The 27,400-nt window shown below is 44.8% G+C and overlaps 1 protein-coding gene and 2 long non-coding RNA genes across 3 annotated transcripts in view; all 3 read left to right on the forward strand.

Annotated features, from left to right (window-relative positions):
* Positions 1-27,400, forward strand: part of CLSTN2 (calsyntenin 2) — a 647,862-nt gene that overhangs the window by 353,449 nt on the left and 267,013 nt on the right. The window lies entirely within an intron of this gene.
* The window catches only part of LOC146397496 (uncharacterized), a 148,418-nt gene that overhangs the window by 73,089 nt on the left and 47,929 nt on the right, over positions 1-27,400 (forward strand). The window lies entirely within an intron of this gene.
* Positions 1,891-10,129, forward strand: LOC146397498 (uncharacterized). The gene is made up of 2 exons (XR_014824052.1): positions 1,891-2,950; positions 3,897-10,129. It is a non-coding gene; the product is annotated as an uncharacterized LOC146397498 (long non-coding RNA).

Here is a 27,400-nt window from a genome sequence, read left to right on the forward strand (position 1 = left end):
GGCTAAGTTGCTTTCCCCAAGGTCACTGGCTTTGTTCTGGTGGCAAGGGTGTCCAGCTTTAGACACTTTGCCTTTCACCTGAGGTCTCCAGTCATCTGCTTATCCTCCATCCATCTCCAGCTGCATCCCGCCTGACATACATCCCTTCAGAATAGTTCTGCAGATGGCTGCTACAATGAAAGGCTATTGAAAACCACCCTAGATTTGAGTTAGTAATAGCTCACCTTGAAAAATAACAAGGTTAAGGCTAAAGAATGTGCTATTCAATTCTGTTGTAATTAAGAGAACTTTTCTGCATTGCATGCTGCATCATTGAATTATACCACCGATTAATTTTTTAAAATAATTATTTGTAGATTTGTTTCCCCTCCCAGTGCACTTTTTAAAAATAATATACTTTGCCACTTAATAAAGCAGATAGATGCTGGGGGAGAGACAGTGGAGGAGATATTGTTTGTGTGCAGTGGTTCCATCATTACTATTGATTGTTCAGGCTTATTATTCACCTCAAAGACATGGCAATTAATAGAAATGGAAGTGAAGGAATATCCGTATTCCATGAGGCTTCATTGAAAGAGGAAATAAACAATACATGTAGACAAGAAATAATTCTTTGTTGGTTGTGACAACAGTGCTTTCAGAGGAAGGATTCACCTGCATCTTAAACGAGCAGCTGAGGCTGTCCCTCCAGTGCTGGGAGATGCCAGGTCTGAGGCCCCTCCCACTGACTGTAGCCCTTTGAAATAAGGCTGAGGCTGAAATCAGGTGGAGGGCATCATCTGGGTAGTCTGGGATGGTCCTGCCCTGAGCTCCTGCATCTACTTGGTATTCAAGACTGACGGCTCTAAATTGGATTGTACTAGGTCATCCTCTAGATCCCTGGATAGTCTTGGCCTGAGTAATGCAGTGAGATAAGTCCGGGCAGACCCCGGGTACTCTCAGGTGTTACTGTGAGGTCTGGGCCCTGCCCCTTCCCGCCCTGCACTCCTAGCCTTCATGCAAACCCGGCCACCTCCGTGGCTCCTCCCAGCCGCCCCTCACCCACAAAGCCTACCTCTCCCCCTTCCAGGCCAAAGGCTGCTCACCCTTCAGGTCTGGCCTGCAGCTGCCTCCTGCCCCCCTACCATTGCTTCCTCTCTGGGGAGCAAAGAGCTGTCTCCCAGCCAATCTGTGAACTCTGCCAGGATCATCCTTATGGCTCTTCCTGGCTGTCCCGGGCCCAGCACAGAGCATGCTCCAGAGCGGTACCCAGAGCCATCTGCTGTCTGAGGGAGCTCATCTGTGCATATCTACAATGACTTCTTCGCCAGTGCCCTCCAAACGTATTTTTTATTTCAATGGAGATATAATTTATATAACGTTCACTAATCTTGCAGGCACAGGAATATGTTTTGCATATCTGTACAAGGATATAGCTACTGTACAAACAAAGGTATGGAGCATTTCCAGAACCCCAGAAAGCCTCCTCTTGCCTCCCACCCCCAGCATAACCACTCTTCTGATTTTTAATCACCATTGGTCAACTCTGCCTGCTGCAGGCCTTTATAGAAATAGAATCACGCAGAGAGACACTTGTGTCTGGCTTCTTTCCTTCAATGTCATGTCTGTGAGGCTCAATCATAATGGCATTTTATGTACCCTGAGCTCGTCCCCTGCAGGACTCTCTAGTTCAGTTCCAACTGGGGGGACTCCTGACTGGGCAAAGGCAGAGACAAGCCCAGGGCTGCAGACGGAGCTCCCACCTGCCTCTGAGGGCTTAGCACCAGATCTCAGGGCTTGGGGACTGGGATCAGGTCACTGCTGGGTAATCAGGCTCCTGCACGTGGGTTAAAGCTGCTGCAGGCCATGGTTCTTTGAGAAATGGCAGTCCTAGGTGTACTCCCAGGAGACGGGCAGGGAGATAAATGGAGTTAAATGGAACTGCTCTGATGGGTATGGGCAGAGAATGGCTGTGCTCTTGGGAAACTCCTGGTTTGCTCTGCCATGTCCCCGCCCCTGAAATGACTCACCTCTGCCTGATCACTGTAGCCACGCAGCTCTGTCTCTGCTCAAGCCCAGCTGGGTGAATTCAGGATGGCAGGTGACATCTGCTTAATGACAGTGGACATGAGCCTCTCAAGGTCAGCAGTCTGCCTTCTTTGTCCCCATGTCCCTAGCACCTAGCAGAAGCCTAGTACAGAAGCCTAGTATGTTAACAGTCGATTAACATTGCTGCCAAATGAACAAAGGAGGAGGGGAGAAATCGATGCAGAATCCCAACTTCTGTTCTTTCAAATACCCTTGTGTCGATGACCAGGGCTCCTTCCTCCCACCCATCTGGGGAAGTGCTCCTTCCTTATCACACTGCTCTTTCCTCATCAGTGTCCTCTTGGCCTGTCCAAGAGGCGAGCAAGTCGAGCAGACCTTGCTGGAGCAACACTGGCCATCCCTGGGGAATTAACCCAGCCCCGGGCTCACTTCTCTTCCGTTTCAGTCCCCAAGCAGCCTCTTTGCTCCCAGAGCCGGGGCCCTGCTCTGCTCATCTCTGTGCCTGCAGTCCAGCACGGGGCTGAGCCAGAGAAGTGAGCTCAGGGAATCAGGGGTGCATCAAATTAAAATATTCACATCCTCTCTCCAATAAAGGGAGGTTTGAGCCAGGAAGAAGGAATGTCCAAAGTTGGTGAAATCCTAACATTCCTGAATCTTATGTCATAATATGTGTGCCTAAAAGCCATAATTACCATTTCAATAGCCTTTTTCTCTCATCCTCTGCCCCATAAGTGGGATGCTGACTCTGTCACACCAGGTCCTGGGCTTTTTTTGCACAGAGTCACGGTAATAGGTAAGCGGGGAAAATTGAGGGGCTGGATTTATTTGCATTGAAAAAGGCATAAAATGACTGGAGTTATCTGGAAGGTCCAAGGAGAGGGGATGGCCAGAGGCAGGGGGCCGGGGAGAGGAGAATTTCTGAGTTAGGAGGGTGCCAAAGTCATTGGGAAGCAGCTGCCATGCCTGTGAGGAACTGAGAAAGAGAATGTTCAGAATGTCTTGCTGTGCATTATGGATAAACTCTCCCTGGATGGTTTCTGAGACAGCACAGGAGAGATTTGCATTTCTCTTCAGCTGTTTGGGGCCATGATGCCTTGTAGACTGCACATGTATGGGCAGGCTGCCTTCATGTGCAGTCACATGCAGTGACACAGCTGGGGGTCCTAGGTGAGATGCCCTGGGGGGGCGGGAGAGCCAGGACTGTGACTGGGGACTTGGAAAATGGGTGCTAGGGACCTAACGTGTCTAGGGTTGGCCCTGGTCTTGGTAAAATCAGGGCTTTGGTACACTAGGCTTGATTTGGGATGGTAAATAACTTTGTTCATTCAGAAATCAATTACACTTAATTAGCAGAGACTTTCAGGGGAGTGTGTGGAGGATTTTGAGGTAGGATCTGGCTCAGTAAGAGAGGCTGACATGATTAACATGATTGACTAGCAGTATCTGTCCTGGATGCCACGGAGGGCACAGTGACCATGGTTCAGAGTTTCTCTAGGTCCCCTTTTAAGGCTCAAGATCACGGAGTGAGTGTGAATACATGTGTGTGGTGGGTAGGCCTCAGAAGGGCTGGGGCAGCAGTGCTAAATATTTAAAATCTCATCTAAAGAGCTCATCGTATAGAGTAGGAACCCTGTAAATACTTTTGAGCAAAGTCTTTTTATTTATTTATTTATTTTTAAACTATTTAAAAAATTTTTATTGTGGCATGGTTGATTTACCATGTCGTAATAGATTTAGGTTTACAGCAAAGTGAATCCTTTACATATATCTATTCTTTTTCCCATAGAGATTCCTACAGAACAATGACTGGATTCTTTTTTTTTTTTTTTTTTTTTTTTTTTTTTTAGGGCTGCACATGTATGTGGAAGTTCCCAGGCTAGGGGTCAAACTGGAACTGGAGCTGCTGACCTATACCACAGCTATAGCAACTCAGGATCCAAGCTGCATCTGCCACCTACACCGGAACTCAAGGCAACGGTAGATCCTTAACCCACTGAGCAGGGCCAGGGATCAAACCCACATCCTCATGGATACTAGGTGGGTTTGTTACTGCTGAGCTACAACAGGAACTCCCTTGACTGGATTCTTAAATGTATGTGGGTGCCTCAAATACCAGAATATTATAAGAACGAATTCTTTGCGTTTCAATGAATATTGATTTAGTGCCAATAAGGTGGTAGGTACAGTGGGAGGTACAAGGAAAAAAGCGTTCCTGCCCTCAGTGAGCTCCTGGATTTTGAGGGACTTTTGGAAATGAAAAAAATAAAACAAACACACAAAAAGCATGAAGCTCACCCTGATCACATCAGCCCAGGAAACTGGGGCAGAGAAACTGTTTGCCACATGCTGCTCACTACAGGTGGAGCAGAGTTAGGGGTTCTGTGATCACAGCTCTTTTGCCCATGTCTCTTAATCCAGAAACACGGGGGCGGGGGGGGGGGGCGCGGGCGTGGCACTTCTTATTACCTAGTTAATTTACTGAGATGCGCTCCCAGCCCTCCAATCACAGTCCACTCATCAAAATTTTATGGAAAAAAAGTTCTTTGATTTTAAAAAAGCTTGGCAGTGTGATTCCTCAACCTACAACTGATTAGAAGCCCAAGTTTTGAGATTGAAGGAGGGGAGTGGGGAAATCTAGAGGAAGCCCTCTGATCAAGATGAGACAAGAAACTATCAAAGAGATAGCCAGCGACGAGCCTGGAAACCACAAGCAGGAAAGATGACATGAAACCAATGAAAGCCCAGCCTTAGGGAAGTGCCCACCGCTCTCAAGCACTGGCCCTCCAGGCACACACTGCTACATCAGGTCAGCTAACTGGTCCAAAAAGGACAGGGCATGGGGACCAGCATGCTTCCTAGGGGAGGCTGGCAATTGGCCAGGCCAACCCAAAGAAATAAAGCTGAACAGTGGGTTATTTAGGCAGTTAGCACACCAGTGAGAAACAGTCTATCCTATTTGGCAAAGACTGGTGGGGATGCGCTACTGAGCTATGTCCCTCATTCACGTCCGCCCAGGGTCTCAAGTCTGCAGAGGTGAACAGGAGACACAGGCATTGCAGTGGGCCTGCAAGGGCCAGGGTGGCCCAGAGAGCACGTAGCAGCCAAGGAACTGCAGCCTCCTGTGGTATGGGAAGGAGTGCTGGCTGAGGAAGAACTTCTGATTCTCCAATAAGCTAGAAGTCAGGACTCCCTGTGAGATCTCCCAAATTTAAAATATCCACAACAAATTCAATTTTAAAAAACACTCTATGGACCAAAGAACCTCACCTGGAACTTTTTTTTTTTTTTTTTGGTCCAAAATTCCTTCCTCTGCTCCATCTCTTTCCCCACCTGCGATCTCCATCTGCTTAAGGGGCTGTTAGTATCCTGTGTACACCAAGGAAACCAATTTAGAGAGTGGTGTGGTGATTTGCTGAAGTTCCCAGAGGAACTGAATTTTGCAACTGGATCTGCATTAAAAGGGATCCACACTACCCTCGTTGTGCTATACTTCAGAGTTTCAGGCATCTCGACTTTTATCATGTGCAGTCCATCCTCGCCAAGCTGAGGATGGGTTCCATTGCGGAAGAGTCTCTGAGCTGCTGTTCTCAGAAGGAAAGTGATGAACACTCCTTAAAATGACTTTCTCCTCTAAAACTGAGCTGTGATATCCCCCAGAAATGATACACAGGGAGGCTCAGCTAGGGATAAGGTACAATCCCTAAGTCATAGTATCAGACTTCCTATTTTCCTATTGGAACTGGAGGCTTATCCTTTTGTTCTTTAGACAGATGATAGATAGATAGATAGATAGATAGATAGATAGATAGATAGATAGATAGATAATAGATAGACAGGGAGATAGGCAGATAGGGAGATTTCAAAATACTGAAGTTTCTAAAGACTAATCCTTCTAAACCCTGTTTTCCTACTATCTAGCTTTCAAATGAAACATGACCAGTTCAGGTAAAGCCCTATGTGCCCCTCTCTGACCAAATCTTCCAGATTTCATCAGCAGGAAGTTGGTATTAATCATTTCCATGCACCCCTCCATCTTTCTGAGAGCCAGAATCTAAGGTTTTTGAGGAGGTTCCACCCATGCATACACAATACTAGTACACACATACAATCACACATGTGCACTGTATGTACACACGTGTGCCTGCACGCACACCCACACAGGTTTCTGACTTTTCCTTATAGGTGTGTCATGCTCCACTTACTGCCCCAGATCTTGAATGGTGTCTTCAGTGAGCCTGTGGGGTTAGTGGGCTGATTGTGTTACTCTCACTTTTTGGAGGAAGAATAAGAACTTCAAGAGGGGATAAGAGGACACAAGTCTCCCAGATGGCAGAGCCAGACTTGCCCCTGGACCTCCTCACTTGTCTCCAGGGCACCTCCCTTCCAGACACAGCAGGGGCTCTGCTTTGCTCTGAGTCACTACATCACAGGCAAAGGTGGATTAGTCTAAACAGAAAAATCATTCCTCCTCAGATTGCAAATAGCCTCAGTTGAAATTTAATCTTTACAACTTATGTTATAATTCTTTTTTTTCCTTTTAACTTCTCCCATTAATTGATAATGTTCCCTGCCCAGTCAGTTTCTTTGATTGCTCCTTTCTTTAAAGCTAAGGGCTGGGAGCTGGATGGGTAGCATTTAAGTTATGATTTGTTTAGAAAATTGATATTGGCATTTTCTGCATGACTTGCCTTCTTCAGTGGGTTACTTTGCTCTAATTCTCTGATAGAAGCTCCAATTGTAAGGAAGATTCAGGCTAATTAAAAATTGGAAGCTGGTAAATTTCACCTTGGGCAGCTCATATGTGCTTTTGGCAGGAATTGATGCAATTATTGATCAAATACAATTGTCATCCAAAAGAACATATCTTTTTTGAAAGAGAAAGCAGCAAGGTATTTATTACTGAAATTAAGCCTTTACCAAAGATGTAGTAATAACATATGAAAACCAGGTAGGTTTTTGTTAAAATGAAAAATTATGTATGTTTTAAAATCTAAATGCTATTAGATTTTTTAAAATAAAAGAATAGGTTGGGATTCTTTTATTTCTGGGCTAAAAAGCACCATATTAGGCCCACCATAATTAGTCTGTAAACACTTGTCAAATTGAACTAAATTGAAAAGACGTCATGACACCATTACTCTTGAGCAGTCTTTAAGGTAACAGCAATTGTAGGGCTGATCCACGTATATAGCATTGATGGAGATGGAGTCTTAAAGAAAATGTGAATGATTTTTTTTTTCTAAGAAAATCACATTATTCACACACTTCAGGGGATGGTGGAAACCAAGTTCTCAAATCAGGGGTGTGTGTTGCTACTGTGGATTTCCTACCTCAGGAGCCACTCTGCCCAGAAGCCCCTACCGAGGTGCCCGCTTTTTATAGAAAGAAAGGCTCCAGCAGCACAAATCTTCTTAAAGTCAATGCTAACTTCTGTCCAAAACAGTTCATTTTGGAGGCTTTGTTCTCCAGTAATCTTCAGGTCACATTTCTCAATGTAAAGACCCTTCTCTGTCAACAGAGGGCTGGGCTGGCAGCACAGCCTCCACAAGCTCAGCCAGCTCAGCCTGACACCAGGGGCAGAGGGACAAACAGTGCTCAGGACCAGCAGAGGGCCAGAGTCAGGATAGCTTTGTCCTCACAGCTCCCTGACCTGGCCCTCCACCCCACCCCCTACCATGCTCCTAGAAACCTCAGCAATACAAAGGCTTGCGGATTCCAGGGGACTGAGTGGAGGGCAAGAGGGAAGCAGAGAGAAGCTGATACAGAGTAGCAACCTCCAGGGGCTCAATGGAGCCCAAGGAAACCTCCCCTGATCTAAAAATGTTTTCATGGTGTCCACTATTGTATCCACTAGCCACTGGATGGTTAAAATGTGTCCTGTGAGGTTGAGGAATTTATTTTTGTTTGTTTTGTTTTGTTTTATTTTTTATTTTTTTCTTAATTTTAGGACCACACCTGGAGCTTATGAAAGTTCCCAGACTAGGGGTCAAATCTGAGCTACAGCTGCTGGCCTAGGCCACAGCCACAGCAGCACGGGATCTGAGCCACATCTGCGACCCACACCGCAGCTCACGGCAACTCAGATCCTTAACCCACTGAGCGAGGCCAGGGATCAAACCCAAATCCTCATGGATGCTAGTTGGGTTCGTAACCCACTGAGCCACAACGGGAACTCTGAGTAACTGATTTTTTACATTTATTTAACTGAAATTAATTTTTATTCTTGAGTGTGTATAGACTATGCTTTCAAGTTGCTGGCCCAAGGGGTAGAAGGAGGTGTTATATATACCCACTGGCTTTGTCTCCTGTGGCCTCAAGGGAGGGTTACACCCCACAGGACCCATCAGCATGCGTGGGTGCAGGTGGTTCTTGCAGACACTCCCATCACTGCTTCATCAGAGCAGCACAGGTGCAAAGTAGGGGCTTTGGGGGCTGTCGCTGAGGCAGGAGCTGATGGATACCCCTGCATGAGACTGTTTGCAACACACGTACCTACAGCGGTTGTTCTCAAATCGGGGGGAGCGCCAGGAGCTCCGGTAAGCCTTGTTAAAAAATTACTGATGGCCAGCCCGAGGGCTTTTGATGCCTATTCCGCTGGTCAGGTAACCACATTTCCAGAATCCCTGGGCTCACATTAAAGGTAGGCCAGAGGTTGTGAGTTGGAGCTGCGGGGGCCAATTATCCTGGTTTGCCCAGCACCAGGAACAGAAAACCAGAATAGTTCCAGGAAAACCAGAATATTTCCAAAAAAACCAGGACAGGCTGATCACCTCCTTGGAGGCATCAGGGCACTTTGCCACCTGTGCTTCAGAGACTTCAGCAAATGGGAAGTTTAGGCACAGTTCTACTTGCCTCCCAGGGCGCCTGTGGGAATCAGGGTGGTGTGTGATGCCTGGGAAATGTTAGTGCTGGGCTTTAGGATGAGCTGCTTCTCTAACAGCAGAGGATGCAGGTGACTCCGGAGCAAGAGGCTTGATCTCATCCCCACCCAGCATCCAGAAGTACAGCCTCTGTCCAGTTCCTGATTCTCCTGAGGCAATGCAGGTGGCCTGTGGGATGAACCACGGTGGGTAACTCTGCACAGAGCCTTTGATTCCCACCTGGTCGTGGATGTCTTTCTGTGTTAGGCGTGATGTTTTCAAGGAAAGACTGTTTGGACCAGTTCTCCTCAAATCAATTAAATATTGATTGTTGTTTCTCTTCAGCCCTGTATAGATATGTTTGCTTGGAAATGGGGTGCAGGGAAGGAGGGGCACAAAGCTTGCTCCCTGCTCCAGAATGTCCCTGACAAATTGAGGAGCAAAGAATGGTTGGATGATTCCCATCCCCAATTCCCGGTTATAGACAGACAGACAGATGTATGCACAGCCTCGCCTTTGGGCATGAGGATGCGTTTGTCTGCCTCCATGGCCAGCTTCAGCCTGTGAGCATCTTGAGGGCATGGACCATCTTATTCTCTCCTGATTCCTGAGCCCACAAGAGTTGTTTGATGAAGGAAGGAGGAGCCTCTGGACGTACAATGCTGAGTTCAGCCCAAGAGAGGGACTGAATGGTAGCCAGAGAAACATCTGGGTCTGGAGGAGGCAAGGTGGGCCCTGGACCATCAGGATGGGTAGGCTTTTTAGAGGCAAGGGGATAAGAGACTGTTCTCGGCCATGCATGACCAGGACATGGATGCTGGAAAGGCTCTGGAAAGTGTGGGTGACTAGCCTGCCTGGAATGAGCCATCAGACTGGTCAGCAGAGAGGAAAGAGACTGGCTCAACCCAATGAGCAGATAATGAAGGGCCTCAATAGCCCTGCTGAGGAGTAGGTGTCATGTCTCAAAGTAAAATATAACACTAAGCAAAGGTGTCTGAGAAAGAGAGGTAATAGGCTCTTTCTGGCTTCCTGATTTTTCCAGGATGTTGTGTGATTTGTTCAGGTGGCCTTAACAGATAAGAAAGTGCAGTTAATGGAATATTACTCAGCAATACAAAGCAGAGAACATGGAATAATCTCAAAATCATTGATATATTGAGTCAAAGAAGCTAGGCCAAAAAAAGGATAAAAGAACATCCTGTGTGATTCCATTTCTGCCGTTTATGTAAAATTCCAGAAAATGAAAACTAATCTCTGAAGATGAAAAGTAGATCAGTGGTTGCCTGGGATGGGAACAGAGGGATGGGTGAATTGTGAAGGGATGTGAAAAAATGGGGGTGGGAGGCTGCTGATGAAAATGCTTTTTATCTTGATTGCAGGGATGGTTTCGCATATATACCCAGACCCAAACCAATCAAAATGTAAACTCGGAGTGTATGCAGTTTCTTGCACTTCATTCATATCTCACTGAAGTTGTTTGTTTGTTTTTTAGAAAAAAAAAAAAAAAGGTTATCCATAACAATGGTGAAAGTTGAAGAGACATAGCTTATTTTCTTAAAGAAGGGAATAGTTTATACACACACACACACACACACACACACACACACACACACACACACTTTAATATATATCTTAATTCATGTAAATCTTTCAAGCAGCCCAGTAATGTAGGTATTAAATTCCCACGTTACAAACTCTGAACTTAGGGTCAGAGATGTTCAGCGACTTACTCAGGGTCACACAGCTTGTGAGAAATGGGCAGAGCCAGAATTCCAACACAGGCCCCGCTCTTCTCCTGATCAGTTTGCCAGGTACTGTATCTGTGCCTCTCAAATTGGATTCTCCACCTGAGAGCATCTCCAGTGCTCAGGAGGAGAAGGATGGACCAATGAGCCAAACAGCACTTCCAAAATCTCTGAGGACTCAGCATCTCATCTTCCAGAGTGGGTTTGGATCAGGGGAGGACCCTACCTTCTGATTATCAAGAAGTTTTTAGCTCAGGTTTTTGCTCATCATTTCCTCTTCCCAGTAGACAAGGCCTAACCTTCGTTTGAAAAGCAATCAGCAGAACAGCAAACAGGAGGATCAGTGATGGGTGTGGGCAGCCTACCTTTCATGTACATACCTCCTGTCATCTCTGAGTGTTTAATCATGGACACATATCACATAAAAATAGAAGTGAAAATTTGAGGGAAGAAAGAAAGGCATGTGGAAAGGAAGGCAGAAGGAAGGAGGGAGAAAGGCAGGAGGAAATGGAGGGAAAGGCCTCTATTTCGGGGCGCATGTTGAGACCAGTGCACAGGCAACTCACTGTCCTGGCCTTTCCCCTTTCACCCAAGCCCCTGGGAAGTAAGGAGTGATTATACCTGCTCCCTAGGATTCTCTCAGAGACCCGGCTCTTTGGGAAAAGATTTTCTTGCCATCCCTAAACACCGTTACCTGGATGTTCTGGAAAGAGTCTTCCAGTGCTGGCTGGGGAAGAGAGCAGCTGATTGGGACACGATGATTCCCTAAGTTTCTTCAAGGCACCCAGCCTCCCCAGTCCAGACATAATTTCTGAGGTTTGCATATTGGATGGAGGAAATGCTGATCGATTGTTTTGATTTTCCTTCTTCTCACCATGCTCCAGTTAGCAGCTCCTGCTTCCACCAACACCATGGACTAATTATCGCTTGCAATGCCATCATCGATGCCTCAGAAGGTCCCATTAGCACCTTCCAAGAGATTTCTATGAAACTGACTATGAATTAGGCTTGGACACTAATGAATTAACCTATTAGTGGGGAAAATCCAGCCGCTTCCTCACAGGCCAGGGCATTCTCAACAGCCTCCTGAGTGAACTGCATTCTTTCTCTGCCACCTCCACAGACACCTCTCCTCCCCCATCCTGAGTCACTGCTGCTCTGCTATTGCATTATTGCCCTGATCACACTGTGCTGAAGTCTTCCAGGATCGCCACTGGTTGCTTTCTGAGGAGAGGGACCATAGTTGTTCCCTTGGTGTCCACAAAACCCAGCAAGGAGTAGCCCCAATATGGCAGTATAAATGTTTATAGTGTGCGTGGGCATGGTTCCAAGGTCTTTCCCCGTGTTCAATCCTTTAATCTTCAGAATTCCACGAGATGAGCTGTGGCATCATGCCCATTGTTTAGATGGGAAAAATGAGGCACCGAGAAGTCCAAGGTCACACAGCTAGGAAACAGACGTGAGGGATTCAAACCCAGACAGCCTGGTTCAGAGTCCAGTTGTGAAGCTGGTTGTCATCTATAGTGTCTGTATTTTCAGAAACTGAGGTCTTTCTTCAGGTACCTAATTAATCTTTATATGCAACGGGCCAAAAACTTAAGGTCAGGGAACAGCACCTGCGGGGACCATAGCCTAATTCCACAGCATGATCCCAGCTCTGGCGCCATGTGACCAGGCCCCTGTCCTACTTCAGGCCCTCTTCCTCACTGTTTTCAGAGTCAAGGCCATACACTTGAGTAAACCTTTACTCCCTTCCTTCTTTAACAGACAATGGCTGGCATATCACAGGTGACTTGAGTAGCATTTGTTGAATGAATGAATGAGTGAAGAAATGAGCACACCCATGTACCACAGGATATACCCGTAGAAGGACAGAATTGGGCAATTGTTGCCTTTCTAAACTCACATCCCTGCCAACTTGCTCATGAACTGAAAATATAACCCTGTCAATTGTCTCATATATAAGTTTCTTAGACATCGGACAAGATTTAAGGACCCAAAACATAAGATTTTATCAAGAGCTCATATATGCTAAATGATGACAAATTTTCATATTGAGTCAGGTGAAATTGTGTTTTCAGGTTAGAAACAGGGCTTGTGAGGCATGTAAAATAGTCTCTGAAGCCTCTTTGACCAGACTACTAGATGCTGAACAGACATTTTTAAGGCTTTTAAAACCAGACTTTATGTAAAAGGTGGAGAAATAAAGATCAAAAATCCCTTTAGTGCTCTAATTTTGCTAATAGGCATCAGGAAAGACTTCCATTATCTTTTTGCATGTTTAAGATAATGATGGATTCTGGAATTGTCTGAGAACTCCCATTTTATGAGTTTTTTTTTTTTTTTTTTTTTGAGCCTCATTTGGCATGAGATTGAGTTCATCTTGCAGTCATTTGCTGAGCCATTCCCATGAGTCAGCTTTGGGTGGGAGTTTTTGGGGGCTGGTAACAGAGGAAGTTTCAGAGGTGGCTAAGAGGACAGAGCCCTGCCTTCTGGGAGCTTCCCATTTCTGGGAGGAGGAGGAGCAGGAGGAGGATCCTGCAAGGCGCTGGAGAGCATCCATCCGTCTGAAAGGAGGTCTTTGATTTGGACACAGATGACCAGGTCAGTCCTCTCAAAGGGGAGCCTTTGAGGTGAGATTGAGGGACAGGTGGAGACTGTTGCAAATGAAGAGAAGGAGGAGAAACAAAAGGGACACCCCCATGTCTTAGAAGCTCATGGTCCATCCGGGGGCGGGGAGGGCAGACTCAATACACCCAGTCATAGCGTAGCCAAAAGATGACATGGAGAAGCCTCTCCCCTGATTTAGATCCTGGCAGGATCCTGACTCACCCTCCACGTGGGAGTGTGACATGAATAATGTAATATGTAGTCATAAAACTTCCTTTAGCCTCTACTCCTCTAGCTGATGACCCCACCCCATACTTTATTGTGAAAATAGAAGCCATCAGAAAACAGCTCCCAAACTTCCCACCCTTCAGTGGAGGTGAGGCCTTGCTGTTCTCAGAGCCAATCCATCACTTGACCCGCAGTGATGCCCTTTTTCATACCCCCTTGCTAAGGAACCACTCCTGTCAGCACACAAACAGGCCCAACTATCTGCAATTAAAAGGAGAAAAAAAATGTAGTTCCTCCCCGTTCTTCACCTTTAACTTCATCCAAAGATCTCTACCAACCTTCCCAGCAAAGCACTGCTCATCTCTCTGCATCCCAGTTTCTTCATCTATAGAAGGGGGCTGTCACAATAATCATCCCACAGAATCTTTGATACATTCAGTGAATCCATGTGAAGCATGTAGAAAAGGCCAGTCCAGGATCCACTTTCACTCTTTGTTAGCCGTTGTTCATCTCCAACAAGTTGCCTGTACTCATTGCCCCACCCCTGTACTTTATTACTCCACCCCCCCAATCTGTCCTCCTCCCCAGCATGTAGCTGACATTGCTTTTGTCAAAGTCAGCACGAAGCTCATATCAGATGAACACTCCCCTGCCTGCTCCCTGCTGGGCGTCGCATCCTTCAGAGGTGCCCATTGCCCTCTCCTTATTGAAACACTTCTTCCTTAGGCTCTGGGATTCCAGGGTCTCCCTGGAAGTTTCTGCTCAGTCCCTTTGCTACCTCCTCTTCTTCTATCAGGTAGCTGAATATTGGAGGGTCTTTTAGGCAGTGCTTTCACCAGTCCCGCTCTCCAGGCCAGACACTTGTGAACCCCAGGCCTTCACATTCCCCTACTTACTGGTCATCTCTGCTCTACTGTCTCCCAAGCCATTTGAATCCAATGTCAAAGCAGAGCCCTGTCCCCTCCTCCTACCTGAGTTCATCACCCTTCATTCCTCTCCAGCTAAAGTTGAGGCTCCCAACCACTCAGACTCCCAGTCATTGCTAAGTGCCCCCTGTCCATCCACAGCCAGGGTCGTGTCATCCCCCACCTGGAGGACCCCATGAGCCTCCCCATTGATTTCTCTTCTCCAGTCCTTGCCCCTCCTCTGTACATTCCTCATTTAAAGCTGGAGGGTCCTCTAAAGCAAATTCTGGATCATAGTTCTCCCTTGTTTAATTCAATTCGAAGACTTCCGATGTCTTGGAGATTAAAGCCAGCCCCTCCCCGTGACCTGCAAAGCCCCCAGGGCCTGGAGGGGGGCTTGCTGCCTCCTGTACCTTTCACCCACCCACCGATCTTGCCCTTGCTCTGGACTCTCAGACCCTGTGGTCTCTCTGTTCCTCCAACAGGTGGGGTCTGTGCATTTGCTGGTCCCTCCCTTAGAGACTGTGGCTCTGTCCATGCCACAACTCTCAGCTGCCTCCATCTAGTTAAGAGCGTCTTGGCCCAAATATCTCATTTAAGCCTTCTCTGGTTCATCCAGTTCATTATGCCATTGATATTTGTCCTTCTCCTATCTGCCTCACTAAAATAGAGCTCATTAGAACATTAGAACATTACCTGCCTTGAACACAACTGGGTCCTGATCATCTCACGTCATGCTGGCCGTGCACTAACTCCTTCCCAAATCCTTGTTGAAGAATGAACCAACTGACACCCCCACCACAAGCTGCACCATCCATCTCTGCTCACCCCAGCCTTCCTGGTGGCCATTAAAACAAGGGCTACACAGAGAAGAAAACTATGCAGGATGCAGAGTCCAAAGCCTTGGGTGTAAATTCATTTTCTCATGTTTATTAGCCAAGTGACATTAAGCGAGTTATTTAACCTCTCTCGTGGTTAATTTCATCGTCTGCCAAATAAGGGGATATATTACTCACAGAATTGCTAGGAGAACAGCACACAATAAGGTACATGACTGTGCCTTATGAAATTATAGAGTACTTCCAATACCAATATTTCAATTAGTAGTAGTGTTTTCAGGGAGCTATTGTCATTTTCATTTTTAGCCAGTGGGGGAGCAGAGACACCTTGAGGCTGGGGACCAGTTTTCATCCCCACCCATGATGTATGAGTGTATTCAAACCTCATCATCAATGAGCATTCATTTTCTCTCTCCTTCCCTCCCTTTTCTCTAAAATTTTATATCAATACATAGCTTTATATATATTGTTTTGCCAGTTTTCTAGAAAAAAATGATATCTTGTTTTTCTTTATATTTATCATAAGCAAGGATGAGCATATGTTTATTGACTATATTTCCACTATAAATTGCCTATTCGCTTTCTTTATCCATTTAGGGGAAAGGATATTGAACTTTTCCTTGTGACTTTGGAATCAATTTTTGTTTTGGGGATTTTAGCCTTTTATCCATCATGTAAGTTAAAATAATCCCCCTAGCTTTTAAATTTATCTTTTAACTTTATCATAGTTTTTTTTCCTTTACAGAAAAGCTTATAAAAATTATAAAGGGATTTACCCACATTTTTGTTCAGTATTTGGATACTTTTATTATTTACATATAAATCTTTAATCTCTCTGAAATTTATTTTGGTTTAAAATGTGATGGGAAGATCTAGCTTTATTTTTTCCCTGAAGAATTATACAACAGCCCCAAGCCTCCTCTGTTTGAATAGTCACCTCTGCCCCCACTCCCACCCTGATTTCCAATGCAACCTTTACTCCTGGATTTGTTTATGAATTCTCCATGCACCTCTCCTGATCTATATGTCTTCTCTTGTACCTACAACCCACAGCTTTCTACCTTTAACTGTCTTGGGATCTGGAAAGACCTTCTGTTCTGAAGCTCTCTGGCAGTCCTCACATATTTATTCTTGAAGGTGATCTTTAGAATCTTTAGAACCACTGTATCTGTTCCCTAAAAACCGTCCTGTTGGAAAGTTGGTAAAGACAAGGTGTGTTGATTGAAGATGTTGATACATACATAAGTTGCCCTCTGGGAACTAATTTACCTTCTTGTCTTCCCCTCCCACCTCTGCCCACATCAGGCCCTTTACCTCCTTGGCTCATTGCCATAATGGAATATGACATCCCATGGGTCATTTCAATTTGCGTTTCTTTGATTACTAGTAAGGCCAAGCATCTCTTCAGAGGTTTACGGCTCACTTGGTTTATTTTTTATGAATTGTCTAATTCACATCCTTTTGTAATTTAATTGAGATGCTCACCATTTTCTTACCTGTTTGTAAGAGCTCTTTATAAATTAATGATACCCTTTGTCTGTCATATACAATGCAAACATTCTAAAAATTTGTTTCGCATTTTAAAAGTTTGTTTTCTCTGTGGAAGTATGTGAATTTTTGTGTATGCCTGACACATGATAGGAGTTTAATAAATATTAGTTAAATGTTTAACTAATAAAGTCAAATCTACCAATATTTTCTTTATGGTTTCTGGCTCCGACCATCTCTCCTGTGAGAGCTGTTTTATTCTTTCTGGTCATAGCAAAGGGTATACCATCACATCCATTAGTTCCTTTTTCCATCCATTTTCCATTAGTTCCTTATAACTGCCCTATTAGATAGAGAGAAGAGGGTTAACTTGAGTTAATTTTCAAGTTTAGAACCTGAGATTCAAGAGAGAAACAGGAGGAGTTCCTCTTGTGGCTCAGCAGGTTAAGAACCCAATTAGTGGAGTTCCTGTCGTGGCTCAGTGGTTAACAAACCTGACTAGGATCCATGAGGATGAGGGTTTGATCCTTGGCCTCACTCAGTGGGTTAAGGAACTGGCGTTGCCATGAGCTGTGGTATAGGTCACAGACAAGGCTCGGATCCCGCGTTGCTGTGGCTGTGGCATAGGCCGTGTCTGATCTGACCCCTAGCCCAGGAACTTCCACATGCCACAGGTATGGTCCTAAAAAGCAAAAAAAAAAAAAAAAAAAAAAAAAAAGAAGAACTCAATTAGTATCCATGAGGCCTTGCTCAGTGGGTTAAGTATCCAGCTTTGCCATTGCCATGAGCTGTGGTGTAGGTCTCAGATGTGGCTTGGACCCAGCATTGCTGTGCTACAGCTCCAATTAGACCCCTAGTCTGGGAACTTCCATATGCCCATGGGTGTCGCCCTAAAAAAAGAGAGAGAGAGAGAGAAGAGCAAGCTTGGATGGAGCCAGCAGGAGTAACTGGTCTGCCAGATGGATAGACATGGACAGACAAGGGCTGGACTACAGGAGCCATCTCCTGGGTGTGCCCAATACCTTTAAGTAAAATTTAAACCCTGCAGCCACTCCTCCCTGTGGAACTCTCTGGGCATTATTTAAAGTAAATGGCTCTTTACTAATATTTTAACTAATTAGGAAACATGTGGACTCAATTTGATTTGTTTGCTTTCCAAATATTTTATCCAGTTGGGCATTTAGTCAGTCAGTCTCAGTCCTTGAAGTGATCTCTGCATCGATATGAGAATCAATCTTGCACAGAATCCACACAGCCATTCAGAGGCTTAGAAGCGATAGACTCTCATGCCCACTATTTTTTAATGGGCACAAAGGACTTTGGGAAAGATAGTCACCCCCAGCATCCAAACTGTAACTAATACTAATAGTTATCATTTGGAGTTCCTGTTGTGGCGCAGCAGAAGCAAATCCAACTAGGAACCATGAGGTTGCGGGTTCGATCCTTGACCTCATTCAGTGGGTTAAGGATCTGGTATTGCCGTGAGCTGGGGTGTAGGTTGCAGACGTGGCTCAGACCTGGCGTGGCTATGGCTGTGGTGTAGATCGACAGCTGTAGCTCCAGTTAGACTCCTAGCCTGGGAACCTCCATATGCTGCGGGTGTGGCCCTCAAAAAGACAAAAGGCAAAAAAAAAAAAAAAAAAAGTTCTTATTCATAGAAATGCCTTTGCTACCACATCTTCCTTTTCAGAATATTTCCTCCAACAACATTTATTCATTTCTCACAATACACTTGTGAAGTATTTACTATACAAAGCAGGGCTTGGCACATCGTTTTCTGTAAAGGGCCAGATAGTAAACATTTTAGGTTTTGCAGGCCAAGGAGCAAAATTGAGCAACCATTTTCTTGAAAGGTCAGAGTCTTTTTTACATTTAAAAATATAGAAACCATGCTTAGCCTGCAGTCTGTGCAAAAGTTTGCAGACCCTCAACTTATAGTGTTATGGCAAGTGACTACATAGTGAAGCTGAGGCCCAAAGACGTGATATGACATCTTTCCTTGAGCAGAGAGGATACTATGTAGGGCTTTCGAGTTCCATAATGATGGCTCAACCTAATAATCATTCATTCATCCATTACCAACAATCTACCTTGCATCTACTATGTGCTAAGCCTCATGCTAAGAGGTGGGATCATGCAAAGAATAGTCGTTTAGGAGTTCCTGCTGTGTCACCATGGGATTGGTGGCATCTTGGGAGCACTGGGACCCAGGGTTGATCCCCAGCCTGGGATAGTGGGTTAAAGATCTGACATTGCTGCAACTGTGGCTTAGGTCGAAACTGTGGCTCAGATCTGATCCCTGGCCCAGGAACTCCGTATGCTTCAGGGAGGCCAAAAAAGAAAAAAAAAAAAAAGTCATTTAAAGTTCTGGCTTTGATTTAGAGAGGCCTGAACACAATTCCTGGACCTTCCACCTATATGCTATGTGACCTGGGGATTCAGGAAACATCTCTGACTCTGTTTTCTCATCTGTAAAATAGGCACAATATAGTTCACCTGTAAAATACATATTAGCTCACTGGCCCGTTGCAAATATTTAAGGAAATCATCTATGTAAAATTTTTAAAACAATGCCTGGAATATGGTGCCCATTCCATGGAAGCTATTAACAGTAGTAAGGATAACGAAGACTGTACCTTACATTGAACCTTCCTGTAATTTACATGAACCTTCAAGGAACTCGTGGTCTAGAGAAAGAGAAAGCATAGAAACTCATAGCTGCAGTGTGTGTGATGAGAAGTGCCTAGGACCCAGAGGGGCTACAAAGAGGTCAGCAGGACAAAGCTGTTTGTGTTGTTTCTGGAGGGGTGAGGAGGCTTAGGCCAGGAACAGACTGTGCAGAGGGAACAGGAAGCACTGAGAAATGAAGAAGCTCTAGCTAGAAGCCCACCCACCTCCCACTGGGGAGGCCACAGTCAATGGTCAAGTTGCAGAGATGGGGAAGACAAAGCCCAGGGGAGGGAGATCACTTGCCCAGGATCGCATAGGGAGACTCATTACACTGTTCATTCATTCATTCATTCATTCATAAAATCTTTATGGGCCAGGCAAAGGACAGTGCACTTCCTGTGTGTGCATTGTCTACTGGGGAAGCATTTGGAGGAGAGCAGGGTGGGGATGACCACACAAGGAACCAGACTTTAAGGCATGACCTGAAGGGATATGCAAGTAAGCTGCTGTGAGACTGAAGAGGCACAGGGACAGAAACCCAACTGGGCAGAATGGGGAGGATGGGGGCATCAGAGCCAAGCTAAGGGGACAGAGGGATTTGAAGAAGCAAGGAGGGCATTTCAGGCCTGAGCCAAGGGGTGGCTTGGGGATGTGAGGTCTGGGCCCAGGCTGAATGGAAAGGTCAGCAGGCCCTTTACAATAGACTCTGAATAGTTCACTGCCAGGTGATAGATATGCAGCACCCAACTCAAGGTTGGCCTCCAACCTTGCTGCTTCTCCTTGGCCTCAGAATCTCCATAGACTAAGGTGCCCGCTTTTCCCTTCTACTCTGCCTAACACTACTGGTTCCTAACGGCCCTGTGCCAAATGCTTCCTCCTACAGGAAGTCCTCCCAGATTACTCCAGGACAAAGTTTCCAATAGCTGCAGTACACAGCCCAACAGAATGGGAGCAGGCCTTGTCCTGGCAGCCACATTCCTGCTGCCCAAATCCTGACTTGAGTGGTTGACTTGAGTGGTTACATGGGCACCCCCTGTTCCAATCCCTCTTTCTGAAATGAGCCTTCAGGAGTCCTTAATCAAAAAGATTGTTTGAAGAATTAGTTGAGAATGAAACTACACCACATAATAAATTCCATTATGTTTACTAAAGCACTGTTATAATCATACCTTGAGTGTATTAAGTAACTTCCTGCAAATTTGCAGGGAATTCATGTTTAAGTCCAGTGTGAGAGGTGGACTTGTTTTACCCACCATCCTTGCTCATCAGAGAAGTGGTAAGACCGTTAACCAGGTATAGGGAGGTATGTGTCGTCTTAGCCTGTCCAAATCGCCTTCTTCCTCTTCTGTCCCTGTGACTTTGTGTGTGTGTGTGTGTGTGTGTGTGTCTTTAGGACTGCACCATCAGCATGTGGAGGTCCCCAGGCTAGGGGTCTAATCGCATCTGTAGCCGCTGGCCTATACCACAGCCACAGCAATGCCAGATCCGAGCCGTGTCTTCGACCTACACCACAGCTCACAGCAATGCTGGATCCTTAACCCACTCAGTAAAGCCAGGGATCAAACCTGTGTCCTCATGGATGCTAGTCAGATTCATTTCCGGTGAGCCACGATGGGAACTCCCATCCCTGTGACTTTGTGTCAACCACTGAACTTTAGCTGTGCCCCACGCGGTCAACATCCCACCTCACCATGTCATGAAGGGGCTGCAGGGCTGGCTGACTCTGTCGACCGTGGCTGGGTTCGATCACACTAGTGATCTCCATCTCATTCAGTTTGCATGGACATGTGCCATTCCAGAATTAGGCACCGACTTATGCAAACTCACCTGCTGGAGCTCTGAGGGCAACATGTCTCTCTCCTCCCCTGTGATGATAGTGCTTCTGTGAGTGGTTAGAGGAATGCCACATGGGATGATGGTCTTGTGTACAGCCTTGTCTTTTGATAGAACTTCCAAATTGTCAACAGCTTGCAAACGTTTGTTCTTGTTTCCTCAGAAAACTGTAGTTTTGGCTTCCTCCCTGGAAGCTATTGCCCGGAAAGCACCCACCAGGGATTTGCTGTCTATCTCCAGGGGTAGGGTTCCCAAATCTACAGTGTCATAAGTACATCAAGGCATCTTTTTACATAATATATAGAAACCTAGACCTTGACACAGAGCTGAGCCAAGATTAGGCCCTCAGTGAAATATTGTGGCTGAGAGTTTTATGGGCCTTACTGGCTCTTAGATTAACACCCTTCAGACCCAAATCCCTGTAAGGACTCTCTCGCCTGCCTCCCTTCCTTTTGCTTTTCTTCCTTCCTTCAGCATTTAGCAAAGGCTTCCTGGGTAGCAAGAATGCAGGAACAAAACTCCCAGCTCTACCTTACAGAGTTGACACTGGAAAGGACAGACAGGGAAATCTATGGATGCAATACTAAGTAATTGCTACAGCTATAGAGCCTTGGCTTTGCCTGGGGCCTGGAGGCTCTGCAGTGGCTTTCCAGAGAAGGCGTGTTGGGGATGGGTCTGCAGGATGAGTTGGAGTAGAGCCGGCCCAGGCAGAGCTGAGGAGGGTCCTGGGGCAGGGCCATTCATGCTCTTTAGTCTCAGGACCTCTTTACACTCTTTAAAGATTACTGAGAACCACAAAGGACTTATTTATGTAGGTAGGTTCTTTCTATCAACACTTACCTTATTAGAATTAAAACTGACATATTTGGGAGTTCCCACTGTGACTCAGTGGGTTAAGAACCTTACATAATGTTCATGAGGAGGCAGGTTCAATCCCTGGCCTTGCTCAGTGGGTTAAGGATCCGGTGTTGCCGTGCACTGTGGTGTTAAGTCACAGACATGGCTCAGATCTGGCATTGCTATGACTGTGGGGTAGGCCAGCAGCTGCAGTCTGATTTGACCCCTAGCCCGGGAACTTCCATATGCTGTGGGTACAGCCCTAAAAAGAAAAAAAAAAATGACGTATGTTAGAAGTATTTATTAATTCAACAACAATCAACCCATTACTTGTGGACATAAATAACGTCTTTACTGGAAAAGTAACTATATTGTCCAAAACAAAGTGAATCCAGTGAGAAACCTGGCATTGCTTTACATTATGGCAAATCTCTTTAAGATCCAACTTCATAGAAGACAGCAGAATTGTCATTGTGGCTTTTTCACTCAATCTATTGTAATATTATACCTTGTGTAGCTTTTGTAAAACTTTGCTGTACACTCATGAGTTAATCAAAGTGAAAAACATGAAAATATTTATATAAAATTATGGAAATCGTTGTGAGTTCATGGGCTCTTCCTCCAAAGGGTTACAGAAAACCCCTGGGGGCCCTGGATTGCACTTGGAGAACTTCTGTTTTGGAGACAAGGAGATAAAGGATGTGTGACTGGCCATCTTGCTAGATGTTGGGCTTCTGCTCTGCAGGCAGGGGACCAAGTGCTTGTCCTAGAGGCTATCCCCAGCCCTGCCCAGCAAGGCAAATGAGAATGTATAGGAGCAACCCCAGCACAGAAATGGAGTTTTCTCCAGCTCTTATAGGAATTGTTTTGGAGAAGAGCCTTTGCTATTATGATAACTTGGATTTTTGCAAAAGAGGCCTGTTTTTAAAGCAAGTACATTTTTAAGAAGGCACACTTAAAAATATTCTGTGCATAGACTGGCCTTTGTTTTCCATCAATAGCAGAGTTTCTATGCCTGTTATTACAGAGAACAGCATTAACATTTATTTGATTAAAAAGCCACTAGGCCCACATCATAACATTTGGAACATTGTGATCATTTGAGGCTTGGTTGGTTTTTGCTAGTTTCTGTTGTTGCTGTTTTTCTCCAAAAGAAAAAAGAATCCCGTGCTCAGAGCCTCGACTCTGTTCCTGCAAGGCTGGGTGAGCTGTCAGAAGGTCCCTGACACTGGAGACCACTTGTTAACTGTGCTGACACACGGGGACCGTATTTATAAGCTGCATAATTGAATAAATATGGGTTTAGAGATGGAAAAAAATGCCAGCAAAAAATGGTGAATAACTGTATTCATTTGGCTCCCTTGGGATTGGGCTTGTTTTCTGCTTCCTTGCTATTAATGAAAAGAAATCCAATTTGTTCTACATGGTGAGATTTGTAATTTAGATGCTTATTAATTCTGGCTTCGCATAGGAACTCTTTGAAAAATACGGTCTTCAAAGCATTTACCCTCAAAGGCCAGCAAAACTTCATTGAAAACAAGCCAAACATTGTGTGGTTAAAATGTTTCCTGTGTTTCACACAAGCTTATCGAGTACCTGCTGTGTGAAAAATCCTGATGCAGGTGTTGGGTTTGTCAGAGGTATAGAAAGGGTGGCCGCAGAATGGCCTACTGTCCAGCGGGGGCGGGGGAGTACCCAAGGGAGTGTTCTCCTAGGGGATGTGGGGTGGGAATGGTGGCTTGTAGGGGGAATGGTGTGGACCCTGTTGTGGAACCAAGTGGGCTCGGTTTCCACATGAGGATGCTGGCATTCTGGTGCTGGCCAAGGGTGTGTGCCTGCCTTCGCGAGGCTGTCAGTCCTAGAGATAGTGCAGGACTGTGATTCCTTGGCCACTGCTGAGTCCACAGCAGGAGAAGCAAGAGCAGGGCCAGGGACTGTGCCCTTGGAGAGAGTGTGATCTTATTGGAGATGCAGATGAACACAGTGGGGAATGATGACAGGCAAGCCCTGGGCCTTCCTGGATGAACTCAGGCCTTGGGTAGGCCATTTAGGTTCTAAGTGTTCACCAGAGGAAACAAGAGTGTGAGCATCAATGAGTCTAGCCATTTGTTCAACAGGCATTTCTGAAGTATGTATTTGATGTCAAGCCGACTGCTAGGCAGACATCTCTAGAGACCCACCTCATCTGCCCCAAATGGCATTCATCTGTCTCTATCTTAAAATTTGGAAATTTCTTGTTCAGGGACTGGCATCTTCTTCTTTTCCCATGTACCTAGCAAGATGTTGAGTACATGGTAGGTGCGCAATTAATGTTCCACAGACTTGAATCCAAAAGAAAGGTCAGGCCCTGGTCTCCGTACTGCCATCACCCAACCTCACCATCTGACAAGTCATTTAGCTCCTTTGGATATTTTTTCACCTATAAAAGAGAGATAATCTCTAAATAATCCTTTCAGAATTTTTTCCAAGTGTGATTATAATTACATCTTCCCAGCATAGAGCTTTCTTCAGTTTACAAAACACATTCATTTCCAAATTTTAAGATGGAGACAGATGAAAGCCATTTGGGGCAGATGAGGTGGGTCTCTAGAGATGTCTGCAAAAGCTGTTAGTGAGGGATCATTCAGTGTCCCGGCCTGGCCCCTGGCTCTTTTAACTTGGCTCCACTCACCCAGATCTTCTAAAAGAAGAAACACGCCTATATCTTAGGAATTGTTAACCTGCTCTGGCCAGGCTGTGAGGAGACTAGCCATGACTGTGAACCTCGCTCTGGCTTCACATGGGGTCACCTTCACAGGGCAAGGCTTGCTCCCTCAACACTGTAGGAATCTAGAATAATCTCAGGGAAAATGAAGTCTGCAGCAGGACATGTCACTCTTTCTCTTCGATTTTAAGTGAGTTTCTCCTTTCTCTGAGTCTCCTTTTCTTTATCTTTGAAATGGTGATCAGAAACCCCACTCATTAGGGGAATTATATGGATTAAATGGCTGATATGCATGATATTCAGAAAAGGATGTGAGTGAGCTAGGTGGTTACCTAAGAAATTGACAGTGGGAAGATTAAATTTCCCCGGCCTGTAGTTACATGAAACTTCATTTCTTGGAATTCTCTGATAACTGTGGCTCACCTAAAAGCCCTTTACATTTCTGTCTTTATCCATAATAATCTTCCAAAATGCCAGGTTCGGTGCCTGATGGAGTACTTTGTTGACAGTGGGGCTCTCACTTGAGCTCCTATTGGAGGTTTGGATGCTGCTGCTGGATCACTGGGGATGTGGTTATGGAGACTGAGGGGGCCTCCAACCTCCTTAAGACAGGGCAGGCTAGGTGGGAAGTCATGGAAGGAAAGCTGGCTTTGCATCCAGGCAGATCTGAATCCCCACCCTAGCCCCACCATAGTAGGTGTGTCATCTACATAGATGGACAAGAGGCTAACCTCTCTATCTCCTCAGGTGAGAAATGCTGAAAATGTTCTTTCTATGCCTGTTGTTATTAACCCAACAAAAAATTACCTAGATCAAGTGCCTAGTGCCCAGCAGGTCATGTAAGTAGTAAGTGATGCATGGTGGTCTGCTTCTCCCTGGGGGACAGAATCAGGCAGGTTCTCTCCCTCTCTCTCTCTCCCTCTCTCTATCACACACACACACACAAACACTCACTCACTCAATCATGAGCACTCACATGCTCACACATTGCACATGCTGCCTCCTCCCTCCCCCATCACCAGGCAGCCTCAGCTCTATGCTGAGGACCCTGTAAAGTAGATTCAAACTGTCACCTCACAAGCCAGGGTCAGAAGGTTCTCCACTGGTGTATTGATAATCTGATGTGCTCATTTTTAACAAGAGTTAAACAAGAAATTGGATCTCTTAGTACTTCTGAAACCTGAAACAGGTTCCTTTAAACCTCATTGTTTTTATTTATTGCTTGTGCCTAAAATAAAAGGAAATCATCCAACCAAAAACAAAACAAAAAAGCAAAAGGAACAAAGAAGAAATGTAGAATCAACTGGAAAACAAGGTTTATAATGGAAATAAATACGTATTTATCAATAATTACCTTAAATGTCAATGGACTGAATGTTCCAATCAAAATACATAGAGTGGTAGGTTGGATAAAAAGAAAGAGTCTACAATATTCTGTCTCTAACAGACTCACCTTAGGGCAAAGAACACATATAAATTGAAAGTGAGGGAATGGAAAAAGATATTTCCTAAGAATGGAAAAGACAGGAAAGTGGGAGTTGTAATACTCATATCAGACAAAATATTCTTTAAAATGAAGGCCATAAAGAAAGACAACGAAGGACACTGTTTAATAATAAAAGGGTCCATTCAAGAAGAGGATATTACAATTGTCAATACATATGCCCCCAATATAGGAGCACCCAAGTTACTAACAGACATAAACAGGGATATTGATGGGAATACAATAGTAGGAGACTTTAACACCCTACACTTACATCAATGGACAGATCCTCTAGACAGAAAAATCAATAAGGAGACAGAGATCCTAAATGACATGATATAAAAGTTAGACTTAATTCACATTTTCAGGACATTATATCCAAAAAAATCAGACTATACATTGTTTTCAAGTGCACATGGAACATTCTCAAGGATTGACCACATACTGGGGCATGAAACTAAACTCAAAAAAAGTAAGAATATAGACATTATTTCAAGTATCTTTGACAATGATGACATTAAACTAGAAATCAACCACAGGAAAAGAAATGAGAAAAAAAATAACTACATGGAGACTAAACATTGCTACTAAAAAACCAATGGGTCAATGAGGAAATCAAAAGGGAAATTTAAATATACCTTGAGACAAATGATAATGAAAACATAACCATTTAAAAATCTATGGGATGCCACAAAAGCAGTGCTTAGAGGGAAATTCATAGTGATAGAGGCCCTCATCAAAAAAGAAAAAAAATCTCAAATGGACAACTTAACCCACCACCTAAAAGAATTAGAAAAAGAAAAATAAACAAAACCTAAAGTCAGCAGAAGGAAAGAAATTATAAAGATCAGAGAGGAAATCAATAAAATGGAGATTCAAAAAGCAATAGACACAAATAAATAAAACCAAGAGCTGGTAAACAAAATTGACAAACCTCTGATGAGACTCACCAAGTATAGGAGAGAAAGAACTCAAATAAACAAAATAAGAAATGAAAAAGGAGAAATCTCAACAGATACTCCAGAAATACAAAAAACAATAAGCAAATACTATGAACAATTATATGCCAACAAATTTGAAAACCTAGTAGAAATGGACAACTTTGTAGAGACTTACAGCCCACCAAAACTGAATCAAGAAGAAATAGATCAATTGCACAGACCAGTCACT

Source organism: Sus scrofa, chromosome 13, assembly GCF_054392235.1.
Source record: "Sus scrofa isolate SSC_HxYL_T2T_F1_AM1 chromosome 13, Sscrofa_HxYL_maternal_Yorkshire_Landrace_v2.0, whole genome shotgun sequence".
NCBI classification, from domain to species: Eukaryota; Metazoa; Chordata; class Mammalia; order Artiodactyla; family Suidae; genus Sus; species Sus scrofa.